The sequence below is a fragment of the Lepisosteus platostomus genome, chromosome 22 (genome assembly GCF_059453375.1).
Source record: "Lepisosteus platostomus isolate fLepPlt1 chromosome 22, fLepPlt1.hap1, whole genome shotgun sequence".
NCBI lineage: Eukaryota > Metazoa > Chordata > Actinopteri > Semionotiformes > Lepisosteidae > Lepisosteus > Lepisosteus platostomus.
This window is the reverse complement of record NC_142632.1, coordinates 601,469-618,042: the sequence shown is the minus strand read 5'-3', so window position 1 is coordinate 618,042 and position 16,574 is coordinate 601,469. Positions and strand designations below refer to the sequence as shown.

General features: G+C 46.2%; 5 non-coding genes across 5 annotated transcripts; 2 read left to right on the top strand and 3 right to left on the bottom strand.

The window, feature by feature from the left end:
* Window positions 1-4,097: 4,097 nt before the first annotated feature.
* trnam-cau (transfer RNA methionine (anticodon CAU)) lies at window positions 4,098-4,170 on the bottom strand. Its single transcript has one exon. It is a non-coding gene; the product is annotated as a tRNA-Met (tRNA).
* A 2,334-nt stretch (window positions 4,171-6,504) lies between these two features.
* Window positions 6,505-6,576, top strand: trnae-uuc (transfer RNA glutamic acid (anticodon UUC)). Its single transcript has one exon. It is a non-coding gene; the product is annotated as a tRNA-Glu (tRNA).
* A 3,966-nt stretch (window positions 6,577-10,542) lies between these two features.
* On the top strand, window positions 10,543-10,616 carry trnat-agu (transfer RNA threonine (anticodon AGU)). Its single transcript has one exon. It is a non-coding gene; the product is annotated as a tRNA-Thr (tRNA).
* A 1,163-nt stretch (window positions 10,617-11,779) lies between these two features.
* On the bottom strand, window positions 11,780-11,921 carry LOC148642477 (U4 spliceosomal RNA). Its single transcript, XR_015929419.1, has one exon. It is a non-coding gene; the product is annotated as a U4 spliceosomal RNA (small nuclear RNA).
* A 2,163-nt stretch (window positions 11,922-14,084) lies between these two features.
* On the bottom strand, window positions 14,085-14,166 carry trnas-gcu (transfer RNA serine (anticodon GCU)). Its single transcript has one exon. It is a non-coding gene; the product is annotated as a tRNA-Ser (tRNA).
* Window positions 14,167-16,574: the final 2,408 nt, after the last annotated feature.

Below are 16,574 nucleotides of genomic sequence, written 5' to 3'. Positions count from 1 at the left end.
ATTCAGAATTCTGATACCTCAGCTCAGATTCTGACTGGGCAGACTGTCATTGCCTGGTGTGAATGTGTGCATATCTGTTTTTGTGCATGTTCTGTGGCCTGTTGTACAGTACATCACAAATGAAAGGGAAATGGAAAACTAAAATAAGACTCAAGTGTTTTATCTTTCATTAACAGTGTTTCATTAGTATCTGTGCTAGATCCTGTCATCCACTGCTTACCACGACAGGCTCTAGCACAGGATAGCAGCTAATACATTTAACAATCTCACTGCACAATGTTGTATATTCAAGGGCTGATCTTCTGTACTTTTTCTTTCACTTTTCATTTCCTGGAAACTCAGTCCTGCCAGGAATAATCTGAGAACAAAATCAATCTGAGTGAAAATCTAAGCAGAGGAAGATTGTTTTACAGAGTCAACAAGGTCTAATTCAAGGTCATCAGCACTAACAACATTCTCTCTGGAGACAGGCGATAAGAAAATTGAAAGTGTGTATTGTTACATAACAGCAGAGACTATGAGTTATGCTATCATGAGAGTGGTGATGGATTTTTTTCATTGCTTAGTTTTGCAGGTTCTGTACATTTGAACATTCAAAGTGACTAAAGTAAAGGAGTTTTCCCTTTTTACCACATAATTCCCAAAGATCAACACTTATAGAAAGCCTAATTCCAGCCAAGATTCAATTACTGTCTCTCAGGCATCCCAGCAGTGGATTTCATGACTTCAGACAGCCATCTTTATCAGTGGAGAACTCAATGCTCTGAGGTTTACTGGCAGAGTCTCACACTGGGTAATATGTTGGTAAATAATGTCCTATGGAATTCTACTATTGATAAATTCTACTATGGAACTGCGATGTGTCCTGAAAAAATCTTCTATGATAGTGGTACAGTCCATCACACCCCACCTACAGCCTTTAAAAGAGAAAAAAAAAATTCTGATATTATGGTGGAAAAAGAGCCCTGGAATCTTTGTAGAAGGACAAAAGACGGAAAGAACGGGCAGTGTAACCATGGCGAAGAGAAGGGAAATATTGGAGAGAGCTTTTTTCATACACTTTTTATCATTGTTTTTCCAGGTCAACAATGATCAACAAATATGGGCAGGCGTCCTGTGCCAAATCCAATCTACCTTTCTTCCAAGCATACAGGAATGTCAGTGAATTAAATATTGACATATGAAAATACCCAAAAATATGCAATCACACATATGCAGTTTGAGCAAACATAAGACAATACCCAAGTACCACAAACTACCAGGCATCATTAGCAGTTCAGGTGGGGAGCTGTGTCAGCATGCGTAGGCTGCAAAGGAACAAGTAATAGGTCTATTCCATGCTTAAAAGAGAAGAAAGAAAACACAACATTTCAGCCGTGGAGCCCTCACACCTGAAGAAGGCTCCACGGCCGAAACGTTGTGTTTTCTTTCTTCTCTTTTCATCTAGTGTCATTAGCCAGTTCCTGTCAAAATAAAATAGAAATGGATAACATTCTAGAGAGAGTTTGAAATACCAAGGTACAATTTAAAACATATTTCTTCCACTACAACCACAATATTTTGGAGAGATCGCTGAGCCTAACTGTTCTGGCATGCCCGTTAGCCTCCGTCCTGCTTCAGCAATGAATGCAACGGGGCACATTCTGAGGGAGATGCGGTCAATCAGGTTGCAGGAAAACCACGCTATGCTTTTTTTTGAGATCCTGAAAAGGACAGAGGGGCCATGTATACAGTGCCTTGCGAAAGTATTCGGCCCCCTTGAACTTTTCAACCTTTTGCCACATTTCAGGCTTCAAACATAAAGATATAAATTTTTTATTTTATGTGAAGAATCACCAACAAGTGGGACACAATTGTGAAGTGGAACGAAATCTATTGGATTTTTGAAACTTTTTTAACTAATAAAAAAATGAAAAGTGGGGCGTGCAAAATTATTCGGCCCCTTAACTTTCAGTGCAGCAAACTCACTCCAGAAGTTCAGCGAGGATCTCTGAATGATCCAATGTTGTCCTAAATGACTGATGGTGATAAATAGAATCCACCTGTGTGTAATCAAGTCTCTGTATAAATGCACCTGCTCTGTGATAGTCTCAAGGTTCTGTTGAAAGCGCAGAGAGCATCATGAAGACCAAGGAACACACCAGGCAGGTCCGTAATACTGTTGTGGAGAAGTTTAAAGCCGGATTTGGATACAAAAAGATTTCCCAAGCTTCAAACATCCCAAGGAGCACTGTGCAAGCGATCATCTTGAAATGGAAGGAGTATCAGACCACTGCAAATCTACCAAGACCTGGCCGTCCCTCTAAACTTTCAGCTCAGACAAGGAGAAGACTGATCAGAGATGCAGCCAAGAGGCCCATGATCACTCTGGATAAACTGCAGAGAACTACAGCTGAGGTGGGAGAGTCTGTCCATAGGACAACAATCAGTCTTACACTGCACAAATCTGGCCTTTATGGAAGAGTGGCAAGAAGAAAGCCATTTCTCAAAGATATCCATAAAAAGTCTCGTCTAAAGTTTGCCACAAGCCACCTGGGAGACACCCCAAACATGTGGAAGAAGGTGCTCTGGTCAGATGAAACCAAAATCGAACTTTTTGCCCACAATGCAAAACGATATGTTTGGCGTAAAAGCAACACAGCTCATCACCCTCAACACACCATCCCCACTGTCAAACATGGTGGTGGCAGCATCATGGTTTGGGCCTGCTTTTCTTTAGCAGGGACAGGGAAGATGGTTAAAATTGAGGGGAAGATGGATGCAGCCAAATACAGGACCATTCTGGATGAAAACCTGTTGGAGTCTGCAAAAGACCTGAAACTGGGACGGAGATTTATCTTCCAACAAGACAATGATCCCAAACATACAGCAAAATCTACAAAGGAATGGTTCACAAATAAACGTATCCAGGTGTTTGAATGGCCAAGTCAAAGTCCAGACCTGAATCCAATCGAGAATCTGTGGAAAGAGCTGAAAACTGCTGTTCACAAACGCTCTCCATCCAACCTCACTGAGCTCGAGCTGTTTTGCAAGGAAGAATGGGCAAGATTTCAGTCTCTCGATGTGCAAAACTGATAGAGACATACCCCAAGCGACTTGCAGCTGTAATCGCAGCAAAAGGTGGCTCTACAAAGTATTAACGCAAGGGGGCCGAATAATTTTGCACGCCCCACTTTTCATTTTTTTATTAGTTAAAAAAGTTTCAAAAATCCAATAGATTTCGTTCCACTTCACAATTGTGTCCCACTTGTTGGTGATTCTTCACATAAAATAAAAAAATTATATCTTTATGTTTGAAGCCTGAAATGTGGCAAAAGGTTGAAAAGTTCAAGGGGGCCGAATACTTTCGCAAGGCACTGTATGTGTGCAGCTGGATATGTAATTGCAGGTGGCGTAGCAAATTCTGCTGAAGCCCCACTGCCTGGTGTGGACGGTAGCTGTGCATGTTGCAGCAGAATTGTGCATGTGAGATCAAGGGGGCATGTCATGTGTTTGAGCACTTCACTCCCTTCCGGAAGAGTCCCAAAAATTTGTAAGTTCTTTGGATGACCTGTGGACCGATCTTTCACGATGAAGAATTCCTTAAGAAGAATAGATCTCGGCCCACCATCCCAATGCCTCCATCTCAAAACAGCAACCTCCCACTGCCCTTAGTCTGCAAGGCAGTCCTTTCAAGTGCGATGATGATGCCGGGACCTTCGTTGCCTATTGTACGAGCTGAACTTTTGTGCTCATCAATTCAACGCTCTTTCCATCAACTCATCTTGTCTTTTGACGCTTCGTGTTTTGTGCTCCTTTGACTATCGGCATATCGGGTGACTGCAAACACTGAAGTTCTTGCTTACGGAGTGTGGAACAGTGTTTTCAAGTGATCGCTGTTCTGTCATGTTGACGCCGAGTGAATCTTTCTTTGGCAACATGGGCAGGCTGACAGCAAACGTAATGGCAAATTTCTTGACTTATTTCTGAATGTGAATGTTCTTTAGAAAAGGGATGCGGCGTTGCTTCTCCCCCGTGTAAAGGTCACGCATTCCAGATGTGGTTATGAGCGAACAGTTGCCGCAAGTGTTTGAAAAGAGCAAGAGAGGAAGCAGCCCTGCCCCGTGTGAGGATCAAACTCAGGACCTTCAGATGATGAGACTGACGCGCTACCAACTACGCCAACGAGGCCAGCTGCAGTGCACAGCCGGAAAGTTTGCCTCATATGGATTTCAGTCGCCCGTTCCCTAATCTTTAGACGCCCTCTGCTGGATGTTGCATTTGCCTTTTGATCTCACCGATACTTTTTTGGTCTGTTTCTGTTGCGAGTCCGTTTTTCAGATCTCACCTAGCACAAGTCTCTCTGGCTGAAGTGGCCTCTCTGCTTCAGCATCGTGCCCTCACTCAGCCATTAAAAACGTCACTCGGACTTCTGACATGCTGACATGAAATGTCAAGAGAGAGTGGCGGAGACGCTTAAGGCAGAGAGAAGATGAAGAGGGGGCGTGGCTGCGAAATGATTGACAGCTGCATGACACTCTCCATGCAAGGTGTGACCACAGGCTAAAGGACACCTTTCGGCACATCAAGCTCTAAGCACACACCTGGAGGACGTGGGAAATGATCCCGCTACCTCTCGTATGCAAAGCGAGCGCTGTACCATGCAAGCTAACCCCCCTCGCTGGGGCTCATGCCTCGGTGTCGCCTAGTGCCGCTTGTTCCCCTCTTACCGGGTGCAGTTCACTGCCCTTCGTCTGCAAGGCAGTCGTGTAATTGCGGCTTTCTTGACTTATTGATGAATGACGCCTCTCCCCCGTCCTCAAGCTCGCTGACAGGATAAAATAGAAAGTGCTGCCGTGGCTCATTGGTTTAGGGGTATGATTCTCGCTTAGGGTGTGGGAGGTCCTGGGTTCAACTCCCGGCTGAGCCCTTGTGTGCTCTTTTTGTCCTCGTCCACAAGACTGGGAACTGATATCCACATCACCTTGCAGCATCTGCTTATGGCAAACGATGGAATGTGACTAATGACTGAACGAGCCTGGTGAATACTCATCACGTGGCACAATGAGAGCGTGCAGTCAGCTGTCCAAGGCAGCAACCTCATTGCTCGTTCAAAAGAACATGTACTGAAAACTCATCACCACTATGTCGTAAATGAGCACCGCGATCGCTTGTTGTCATGCGTCCTTACTTAGGAAATGCAGAAGCAAAAACTGCCCTCTCTTAGCCACCGAAACGTGTGCGGCTCGCCTTGCACTCTCTGCGCCTCGCATATTTATGGAGCTGTCTGCTCTTCTTTCTGTTGAAGTACGCAAGTTACGGGGCGTACTGCAGACTATGATGTGCTCAATGACAGCTTTCAAGATTTGAAAACTATGAGCTTGATGGCTCAAGTCGAACGAATGTGGTTGTTATGCAATTGATGATCAAACGCACACATTCTAACGATTCGTGAGAGTATGTTCTAAAGGTCCCTGGCTCGATCCCGGGTTTCGGCATTTTGTTTCATCGCTCCCTTTGTTCCTCTCTCCAGCGCCCCCTGCCTAAAATGACGCATCCCTTTCTCAGCCCGAAACGCAAGCGATACACCAGCAACAAACCCTACGGGTTTCCGTAGTGTAGTGGTTATCACGTTTGCCTAACATGCGAAAGGTCCCAGGTTCGAGACCGGGGGAAAACAGCCTCTTCTTGCACGCTCCTGCACTTCACAGAGGTCTTGAACCACCAGTCATTTGTTCCCAATGTATTTCCGGTGCCTTCATGCACTCATGTACCAAACGCACGTTTTTTCTGTACCTGGAGCCGATCATTTGCAATTGGGCTGTCCCGACAGACCAAGACGAGCTCTGTCGGCTCAAAAGCAGCGCAACATCTGCGAGAACAACAGAAAGATTAGTACCCAGCGGGGGCTTCTTAGTGAGCCCAAGATCTAATCAAGAATCGACTCCAGCAACAGGGCTGGGTGCATTGTTCCATACTCCGACCACTTGGTGTAAACAGGTCCCTCCTGGTCTCTGCTTGAAATGCACTTTCCTGCGTTTGCTTTGGTGTAACTGGCTTCCCCTGCATTGGCGAATGTGAAGAAGATCCTTAGTAAGTCATTGAAGAAACCCGAGAAGAGGTCGGAGTGGCCTCTGTCGTTCATCAACGATCCAGTCAGGCAGTACTCCTCTGTAAAGCGCCGTTCGTTCACATCGATTGGCTTTTTTTTGCCTTCATTCATGCAAGTAGTAAAAGCAGATGCCCCTATTCTGCCGTGACCCAGATTTGAACCAGGGTTGTTGTGGCCACAACGCAAAGTACTGACCACTATACGATCACGGCGAGTTACCGATACACACGTGGCAGGGCGGAAAAGGCTGTGCTCTCTTCGTGTGACATAATTCGGAAAAGTCCTGACGTTGCATTTCAACTGAGTCCCAGTATACATCGACCCTTCGACACTCTGAGTGACAACTCTCTTGCGTGTTTTCTCATATTTATGTAGTTTGCTTGCATGATGCCCGGAACAGCAGGGTTGTTCGCTCCCATATGGTCTAGCGGTTAGGATTCCTGGTTTTCACCCAGGCAGCCGGGGTTCGACTCCCGGTATGGGAACATGTCAATTTTGCCTCCTGCTTTCCAAAAGATCAGCACTGTGTACGAAGGAGCCGCATTAAAACTACTCAACGTGCAAAACGTGCGAGAAGAGGGGGCGCTTGTTTCCAGCCGAAACTTCTCGCGTGTGAGACGAGCTGACCATCGCTGCAGGAGGTGGGAGGGTTAGTCTGGTAGACAGGGCTGACCTTCGGCAATAGGATTTATACTCTCCAAGATGATATTTGCACTTTCTGGAGAGGCGATTTTCTCCACTTCAGTAGCCCGATTTCGTCGATTGAGTGGAGAGGGCTGTAGAATGTGGCGCCGTCTTTCCTGCTCCGTCCATGACAGGCGTGCTGGTCTCTGGAGAGAGAGCATGGTCCATCAGCGCACCCCAATAAAGGCACTGGAAGCAGCTGAATTGCATTGTCGAAGCTCAGCGCTGGGCCGCTGGGCACATCTTACCACAGTTTCCGTAGTGTAGTGGTTATCACGTTCGCCTCACACGCGAAAGGTCCCCGGGTGGAAACAGACTTCTTTTGTCGCCACGCACAAAAGGGGATTGGGGATTCGCCTAGCGCTGTGATCGAACAGACCCACTCACCTCTTAGTGTGGCGGGATCTGCACAGTGCATGTCGCAGCGCATCCTTCTTTCACTTCAATGCGCGTCCTGATGTACCCCGGTCTCCCGCGTGACAGGTGGAGACAGGTGACAGGTCCGCGTGACAGGTCCTATACTAACGAGGAAGACATCGCTCTCTCCGACCCCCGGCATCGTGTCCCGACCCACCGTGCTGGAAGCCAACTCGTGCTGTGATTCCTTTACGGAGCAGAAATGACAACAGAGGAGCCGAGAGATCATTTCAGCATTTCGCGTCTGAACGGAAAACACAAACGACCAACTCGGAATGACTTCCTTTGACGCTTATCAAAGCGTTCTTTGTGCATCGAACAGACCCACTCACCTCTTAGTGTGGCGGGATCTGCACAGTGCATGTCGCAGCGCTCCCTGCTTTCACTTCAATGTGCTTTCCTGATGTCGAGTCGTGTGCCGTGCGGAGGCTCTGAAAGCGAGAGCAATGAAAAGGTGCACGACGCTGTGTTAGAAAACAGAGAAGTGAAAGGCAGTTCTTTCTCTAAGGAGGTAAAAGAAAAGCTACTCCCCGTCGGAGAAATCGAACCCCGGTCTCCTGCATGACAGGTAGGGATACTTGCCACTATACTAACGAGGAAGACATCGCACGCTCCGACCCCCGGCATCGTGTCCCGACCCAGCGTGCTGGAAGGCGACGCGTGCTGTGATTCCTTTACGGAGCAGAAATGACAACCGAGGAGCCGAGAAATCATTTCAGCATTTCGCGTCTGAACAGAAAACACAAACGACCAACTCGGAATGACTTGCCTTTGACGCTTTTCAAAGCGTTCTTTGTGCACGACGACTGCGCCGCCTAGCAGATACAAATGGGTTGTACAACTTTGAAGTAGCAAATGGAAGAGGGCTAAGCCTCTCCCAGACTCACCAGGCGCACGCACACACACACACCCGTGCCGTTGAAGTGCTCTGCTTCATTTCTAAGGGCAACTCAACATTCACTCCTACCCCGAGTGCAGAAAAGACAGCGTCTGCAGCAACAGCAGCTCAGGTCTCTGCCCATCTCCTCTGCTCTGCGGCTCCTGCGGAGTGGAGTCCTGCCTGGAGCTGTGTTTGCAGGCGGCGGCTCCCCGCGCCCTGTCTGTGCGTCGTGAAATTAATTAATAACGTTAATAAATTTATAAAGTAAAGTTATAAATTAGAAATTAATAACGATATAATTATATTCATGTACCGCAACACAAGAATAGTACACACTGTACATTGTCTGTCGATAATGTTTCTGTAGTGCTTTTTCAGCACTCAGCATGTGACTGTGCTGTTGGCGCTGTGGGTTAGGTTCCTGACTTCCATGTCACACGGTCTATGATTGAATCCCATAGAACTATGACTTCATTATTTAACAAACATTTCTTTGAAAAATTAGGGAAGTTAGGCAGCAGAAGGTTTACTGTGACCTGAGAAGGGCCGGCATCCAATCACGGTGGTACACACACACGCTCTCACTCATATGAGCTACACGGCTACCAAGATGATCTGGGGTGCGCCGAGCTGGTACGGAACATATTGAACTGATCAACGGCGAATTGTCTCTCAGACAGGCTTTTCACCTCTAAGCTCCCTGACTGACAGTGATCAGCTAGGTAGTAAAACAGTCAGCTGCTTCTAAGCCTTAAACAGCTGCATCTCGGCGCTTCCACGGAGAGATGATTTGAAAGCCGAACATCGCCCATTGGGAACACCTTACTATCACTAGTTTAAGAGACTCTTAAGGTCTTGCAGAGGTGCCTGTCTAATAGCATGCGCTTTGCAAGCTATAGGTGTTTAGGCTGAGGCAGAATGCCTGTTAACAAAATGTTTTTCTAAAGGTGTGTCTAAGTGGCTGCAAAAGGACAACACTCCTGGGGCGCCGTGGCTCAGCTCCTGCACTTGATTATAATGCCGTTACGTGTCGAAGCAGTAATTTACGTCATCCTACCACTGCAACACGGGGAATAGAGAGAAATGAGCACACGCTACGAATCGTCTCAATCACTCCCTAGAGTCGTAAGGCGCATTGAAGGGTGCACCCCCATCATTAATCGTTGCGCCTCTGTGAAAGGAAAGCTCTTGGGCAGTCTTTGAAACAGCTCGGATGAAACACTTGATTGCTTCCATGTGCATCTGGAGCCCACTTCTTATTTTCACTTCACGCCGCCCAAAGCATTTCTAAAACAGGAGATTCGCGTTTGGGAATGCGCCCTGCCCTACAAATAAAACAGGTCTACGGGTCTGAAACCTGCTCCACAGAAAACAGCTCTGTTGCGCTTTTGATCAAAGGGAGATTCACTGTTCTTACTTTTTGATGACATAACACCCAAAGGGGCTTCTTTGGAGCTGGATTCCAACCAGCATCCTTAAGTTTCTTGGCGGTATCCTTTACAGTCCTCTGTTCGGTCGACAAGGGACTGAAGGGGGCAGCTTTCCTCACACATACAGTGCAATGTACTGTACTGTTCCCGTTCATCGAATTCGCAGTTCTGCATCAGACCTCTAACTCGTTACATTAGCTTGGATTTAAGCCACGAAGCAGGCTTCTACTGTATAAACGTCTAGGGGAATCACAAACTATTTGAGAGGCCATCATCCCAGGGGGAACTGACAAAGTCTATCCCTAAACACCTAGCGCAGTCTCTCGAGAGACTGTCAAAAATCGCTTTCTCCGTTTGCGTTGCAAGTAAGTGAAAACGCGGTCTCAACCCAGAGCCACTTGGCAGCAGCGGCACGTAAATACTGTCACTGCTCGATACCAACGTTAGCCTACTATACCATGTTCAGCCACCGCTAGAAAATGTACGGCTCTAGAACCGGAGCAAACGACAGGATGGCCAACGTCAAACGTGTCAGACATGGAGAGCGACAAGAAAGGGATTCGAACCCATGCGTGTAGAGCACAATGGAGCAGCAGTCCATCGCCTTAACCACTCGGCCACCTCGTCGAGTAAGCTAGGCTGTCCGGACATGGCTTGGCGCACTCCAGATGATCTTTTTCTTTTTTTTCCCTCGTACTCGAGGGTCATTTTCCTGTTCCACATGCGATTTCAACATTTTCCTTGGGAGATGTCAAGCCAGCAAGCCACTGCTGTGGTTCAGTGGCCAGTGTGCAGTTCAGTGGCCCTGTTGTACACAGAAAGCACATTGAGCTCCTTGGACATGAAAAGTTCCAGATAAAAGCCATTTGTCATCCTTTCTCTTGGTGTCGATGTTGCTATTGTATGTAAAGGTGGCAACTTGCTCAGCGAGCAGGCGGAGCAAGTTGCAATGCAGATGTGTCTGAGTGGTGACATAGTCTTGCAATGCAGATGTGTCTGAGTGGTGTGTCCAAGTGGCTGCAAAAGGACAGCACTCTCGGGGCGCCGTGGCTTAGTTGGTTAAAGCGCTTGTCTAGTAAACAGGAGACCCTGGGTTTGAATCCCAGTGGTGCCTTTTTTGTTCCGTCTTCTCGAACAGAACTGGTCATTATGGACAACCGCCTACGGCTAGACTTAATTAAATGCAAGTATTCACTTCCTGTCTTTAACGCGACTTGTTTTTCTTAAAATGGATGCAACTTGCAAAACTTGAAATACAAACCTTGCTAATCAGCGCTAGCGGCTGGCAAAAAAAAAAGAAGTCAGCAATGTTTTTTTTCTTTAACCTTAACCCTGCTAATGGAGAAGAGTTAAACGGCCGAGTCTAGGCAGCTTAAACGGTGCGCACGTCGGGTTCTTAGCTGAAAGGGTGGTAAATCACGCTCACCCCAGTCCTTAATCTTTTAAAGAGGATACAAAATTGAACCTAGTCGCCACATCACATACATCCTGTTCAGTGATAAAAAGGTAACATCTATCCTTGCTCCAGAGTCAATCTTACGTTGAGGGCATCTTTTTTTTTTAACTTTACCGTGAATCGGGCTCGGCTGCACAGAGGAGAGAGCAGAGCAATGAGGTCACGGGGACAGGGGAGTCACATGCTGGCGGTTTGAATACGCGGAAGATCACTGAGGGATCCACAGTATATGGACCCTCCGTGCGCCATCAGTCCGCACTCCGGACTCTGAATCCTTTCCCCGGAGTAAATCTGTTACATTGAAAGAATGCTTCTCGCAGGTTAAAAGAGGGACCCTTGTTAATTGGAGAAATCAATGATTTCGAATGAATTCTGTATGCTTTAAAAGACAGCTATACACAGAAAACATGCAGGACACTGGTCATGATGTTTCCCGAGCCGAAACACTCTTTTCAAACTGTCAAAGGTTTGCTTTGCGAACGCTGCAGGACATCGCACAATCTCTTTTGAACGGGGACAAACGATTTCTTAGGGGGCGCAGTAAGTACAGACGTTTAAAAAGCTCCACTCATGCCGAAGATGCAGTATGAAGAAGCGCAACCTAACGTTTCACAGACAAAAGCCGGGCGCCGCTACGAGCAATACGAAATCAAACTGACAGCACACGGCGTTTCGCGCTGACTCAAAAGTGATCTCGACAGACGCTGTTCTCTGTATAACGCTGAAAGAGCTAAAGAGCGTTTCTGTGGAGACGTAACAAGCTCGTTTCTTTCTACCATGATGTCACCATGACAAAATCTGCCTTTAAACACCTTGCTCAGTCTCTGACGAGACTGTCAAAAATTGCCTTCACCGATTGTGTTGCAAACCGGTGGAAGCGGGGTATTGGGAAAAGTTTTCAACTAGCAATAATCGCGCCTCGGCTAAACCTCACAGGCTACGATACTGCCACTGCGCAAAGCTGACGATTGCCAGGCAACCGCGGGGATCCTATGGAAATCGTTATCGATCGTCTCATGGCATGTCGTTGCTGTAACGCTTCATATTTGTCGTCTTCTTCTTCTTCTAGCTTGAGGTTTTGAAGAATTTCATGACAGACAAGGGCTCCGTCGGGAACAAAGGGCGTTGTGAGAAAACCGTTGCTTATTTTCAGCAGCAGAAATACAACCCTTTAAATACAAGATGACAGAACAATGACGAAGGGCATGCCGGGAGGAACTCATGCACTACAGAGGAAAGGGGGCGGGCACGTACAGTTCACATTCAAGCCACAAGTACTCTTCTCGGATGTTGCACAAACAAATCCTAACGTCATGAAAGCCTGGTGCAATTTCTGTGGCTACATTTGTTGCACGTCATGCACAGTAAGAGTGTTTCTAACACCAAATAAAAAGTCAACAATTAGCGATCACGCCTTCTCCTCAGTTAACCCACTGAAACCCTTGCTGTTAACAGTTCTTTACTGCGTGCTTTACGAGCACCTACAGATCGTGTTCGTTCTTTCAGCTTTATTCATTAGGTTTTCAAAGGCATAAGTAGAGCACCAGAGGTGCGAACGTAAAATGTGTGGTTATCTGAAGAATTGATTTCCGTGGCAGCGGGTCCAAGCGATTTCGCGTTGTTATAGTACCAGGAAAGGAGAAGCGGCACTTCGCCTCTTTCGCGCAGGCACAAGGCGACGTGCGGCAGACGCCGGAGTCGGCAGGTTTCGAATCTGCGCGGGGAAGCCCCAACGCATTTCGAGTCCATCGCCTTAACCACTCGACCACGACAAAAGCCCGCTGGCGCCGCATTCCTCCTATAATCAAACACGGACTGCGAGGTGGCTGCGGAAACCTTTTTAAAGCTGCTCTCCGTTCAAAAAAAATACCTTTCACAAGATACGTGCCGGCAGACAGACACGCCTCAGAGGGTTTAAGGCTGGCTTCACGTTCAAATGATAAAGTCCCCCCGTCCGGATGTCAAAATGCAACTTTGGCAGACAGAACAAACATCAACAAACCACAAATGTGGACAAGGATTTTACAAGCTGCACCACACTGCACTTTCAAAAGCATTTACGTTCGTGTTAGACGCAGGAATTGCCTTTGATTTGCGCGCTTACGAACGCCATGGAAAACGAAACAAAACTAAAGCCCTCAGCTCCTGCACTTGATTATAATGCCGTTACGTGTCGAAGCAGTAAGTTACATCATCCTACCACTGCAACACGGGGAATAGAGAGAAATGAGCACACGCTACGAATCGTCTCAATCACTCCCTAGCGTCGTAAGGCGCATTGAAGGGTGCACCCCCATCATTAATCGTTGCGCCTCTGTGAAAGGAAAGCTCTTGGGCAGTCTTTGAAACAGCACGGATGAAACACTTGATTGCTTCCATGTGACTCTGGGGACCACTTCTTATTTTCACTTCACGCCGCCCAAAGCATTTCTAAAACAGGAGATTCGCGTTTGGGAATGCGCCCTGCCCTACAAATAAAACAGGTCTACGGGTCTGAAACCTGCTCCACAGAAAACAGCTCTGTTGCGCTTTTGATCAAAGGGAGATTCGCTGTTCTTACTTTTTGATGACATAACACCCAAAGGGGCTTCTTTGGAGCTGGATTCCAACCAGCATCCTTAAGTTTCTTGGCGGTATCCTTTACAGTCCTCTGTTCGGTCGACAAGGGACTGATGGGGGCAGCTTTCCTCACACATACAGTGCAATGTACTGTAGTGTTCCCCTTCATTGAATTCGCAGTTCTGCATCAGACCTCTAACTCGTTTCCTTAGCTTGGATTTAAGCCACGAAGCAGGCTTCTACTGTAGAAACGTCTAGAGGAATCACAAACTATTTGAGAGGCCACCATCCCAGGGGGAACTGACAAAGTCTATCCCTAAACACCTAGCGCAGTCTCTCGAGAGACTATCAAAAATCGCATTCTCCGTTTGCGTTGCAAGTAAGTGAAAACGCGGTCTCAACCCAGAGCCCAGAAGCGGCACGTAAATACCATTACTGTTACTGCTCGATACCGACGTTAGCCTACTATACCATGTTCAGCCACCGCTAGAAAATGTACAGCTCTAGAACCGGAGCAAACGACAGGATGGACAATGCCAAATGGGCACACGTGTCAGACATGGAGAGCGACGAGGATGGGATTTGAACCCATGCGTGCAGAGCACAATGGATTAGCAGTCCATCGCCTTAACCACTCGGCCACCTTGTCGACAAAAGTGGGCTGTCCGGACATGGGTTGACGCGCTCCAGATGATCTTTTTCTTTTTTTTCCCTCGTACTCGAGGGTCATTTTCCTGTTCCACATGCGATTTCAACATTTTCCTTGGGAGATGTCAAGCCAGCAAGCCACTGCTGTGGTTCAATGGCCAGTGTGGAGATCAGTGGCCCTGTTGTACACAGAAAGCACATTGAGCTCCTTGGACATGAAAAGTTCCAGATAAAAGCCATTTGTCACCCTTTCTCTTGGTGTTGATGTTGCTATTGTATGTAAAGGTGGCAACTTGCTCAGCGAGCAGGCGGAGCACACACCGAATGCAGATGTGTCTGAGTGGTGTGTCCAAGTGGCTGCAAAAGGACAGCGCTCCTGGGGCGCCGTGGCTTAGTTGCTTAAAGCGCCTGCCTAGTAAACAGGAGACCCTGGCTCTGAATCCCAGCGGTGCCGTTTTTGTTCTGTCTTCTCAAACAGAACTGGTCATTATGGACAACCGCCTACGGCTAGACTTAATTAAATGCAAGCATTCATTTCCTGTCTTGAACGACTTGTTTTTCTTAAAATGGATGCAACTTGCAAAACATGAAATACAAACCTTACTAATCAGCGCTCGCGGCTGGCAAAAAATAAAAGAAGTCAGCAATGTTTTTTTCTTTAACCTTAACCCTGCTAATGGAGAAGAGTTAAACGACCGAGTCTATGCAGCTTAAACGGTCTGCACGTCGGGTTCTTAGCTGAAAGGGTGGTAAATCACACTCACCCCAATCCTTAATCTTTTAAAGAGGATACAAAATTGAACCTAGTCGCCACATCACATACATCCTGTTCAACGATAAATAGGTAACATCTGTAGTGTGCTCTCTGAAGGCACTAGTTCTGTAGGATTTGGGATTTACTGGGACAATTATTCATTGTAGCAGTAAATCACAAAATGATTCTTTTAATGGCTTTAGAATCCAACCTTGCGATATAACTCAAACAACGCACACACACAGGTACTAATACATGAGGATACATTTATTAATACATAGAATATGCATGTAAACCTAACAGATCTTATCGAGAGGGTTATCAGAATACAAAAGGTATATATTCAGTCAGTTACAAAGAGTTACATATATCAAGAGGACATACGTTCAGTATATCATTCATTTAGACCGTTTCGTAAATGAACTTGGTTATAACTTCTACACTAGATACTCAAAACAAGTACATAACTCTTAGGAATTAAATTGATATCAACTGGTTGGGATAACAATTGAATTCTCGAGCTGTCATGCAGTGAAGTTGAATACTCATCCAATCTCTGGGGATTCAGATCTCCTGCGGGCACAAAGAAGCAGTTGCAGGCTTGTTGCTGTCTAATCCGCGCTCTCTGGCTCTATGCCAGGCTTTGCTGTTCAGCTTGCGACGGTGCTCTGGTGATGCTGACCTTGGGGTTGTAGACCACTTGGATGAGGCTCTCTCTTGGAATCTTGCAGACCTTTAGGCGCCAATGGATGACCATTGATCATGATAGCCAGGCTTAGCTAAGTGCATCCCCATTTGGGAGCTGTCCCTTATCAAAAGAAAACATCTTTAAATCAGTCTGCATGAATAGCTTCTCTGTGACTGCACCACAGAGATGAAGAGGGAGATGGGGCCTCATTTGGGAAAGCACAGCAACACTTAATTCTGTCTTATTAATAAGCCTCGCCGCTACAGTACGTACAGTTCTGAATTAAAAACTTCATGTCCCAGTTACCATGGTGGTGCTTGTGATCATTGCGTTTAACCAACGAAACAGGGCGAAAAATCAGTCACATGACTTTGTGGCTGAGTTTAGAAAGCTTAACGTATCAGCAAGACAGCAAAGACATTTTTCCAAGAAAGTTTAGCCTTTGTCACTAATGAAACCGCTAAATAAAGACATAAATATGGAAATTGACAATTAATTGACTTTTATATTTCTAAATATCACAACATGTTCGAATCCAAGTCATTTTTAATAACAATGGGTAAACTGGGTAAACTATCACAAAGCTTTAAAAAACTTAACATTTTTATTATCAACAAATTGTAAATACGATGTTTACATTGGCATTATTAATTTTTCGCTTGAGTATATGGAGGATTGTGAGAGCAGACCCCCCCTCTTAGGCTACATTTTTAATAAGAAATGGAGGCTGTATGCGTTACAATATAAACATTTACTGTCAAACTTTAAATCAACAGTTGATTTAAAGACAATCTGTCAAAGTGCAATGAAACACAATATTGTTGTTGTTGTTATTGTTGTTTTTATCCTGTAAAGCGTTTTGAGAAGCCACCTTTAAAGGCGCTATATAAAGGCGCTGATTCTTATGGAATGTGTTTTCTTTCTTCTTTTTTTTCAGCATAGAATAAACCTGTTACAGTACTTGATT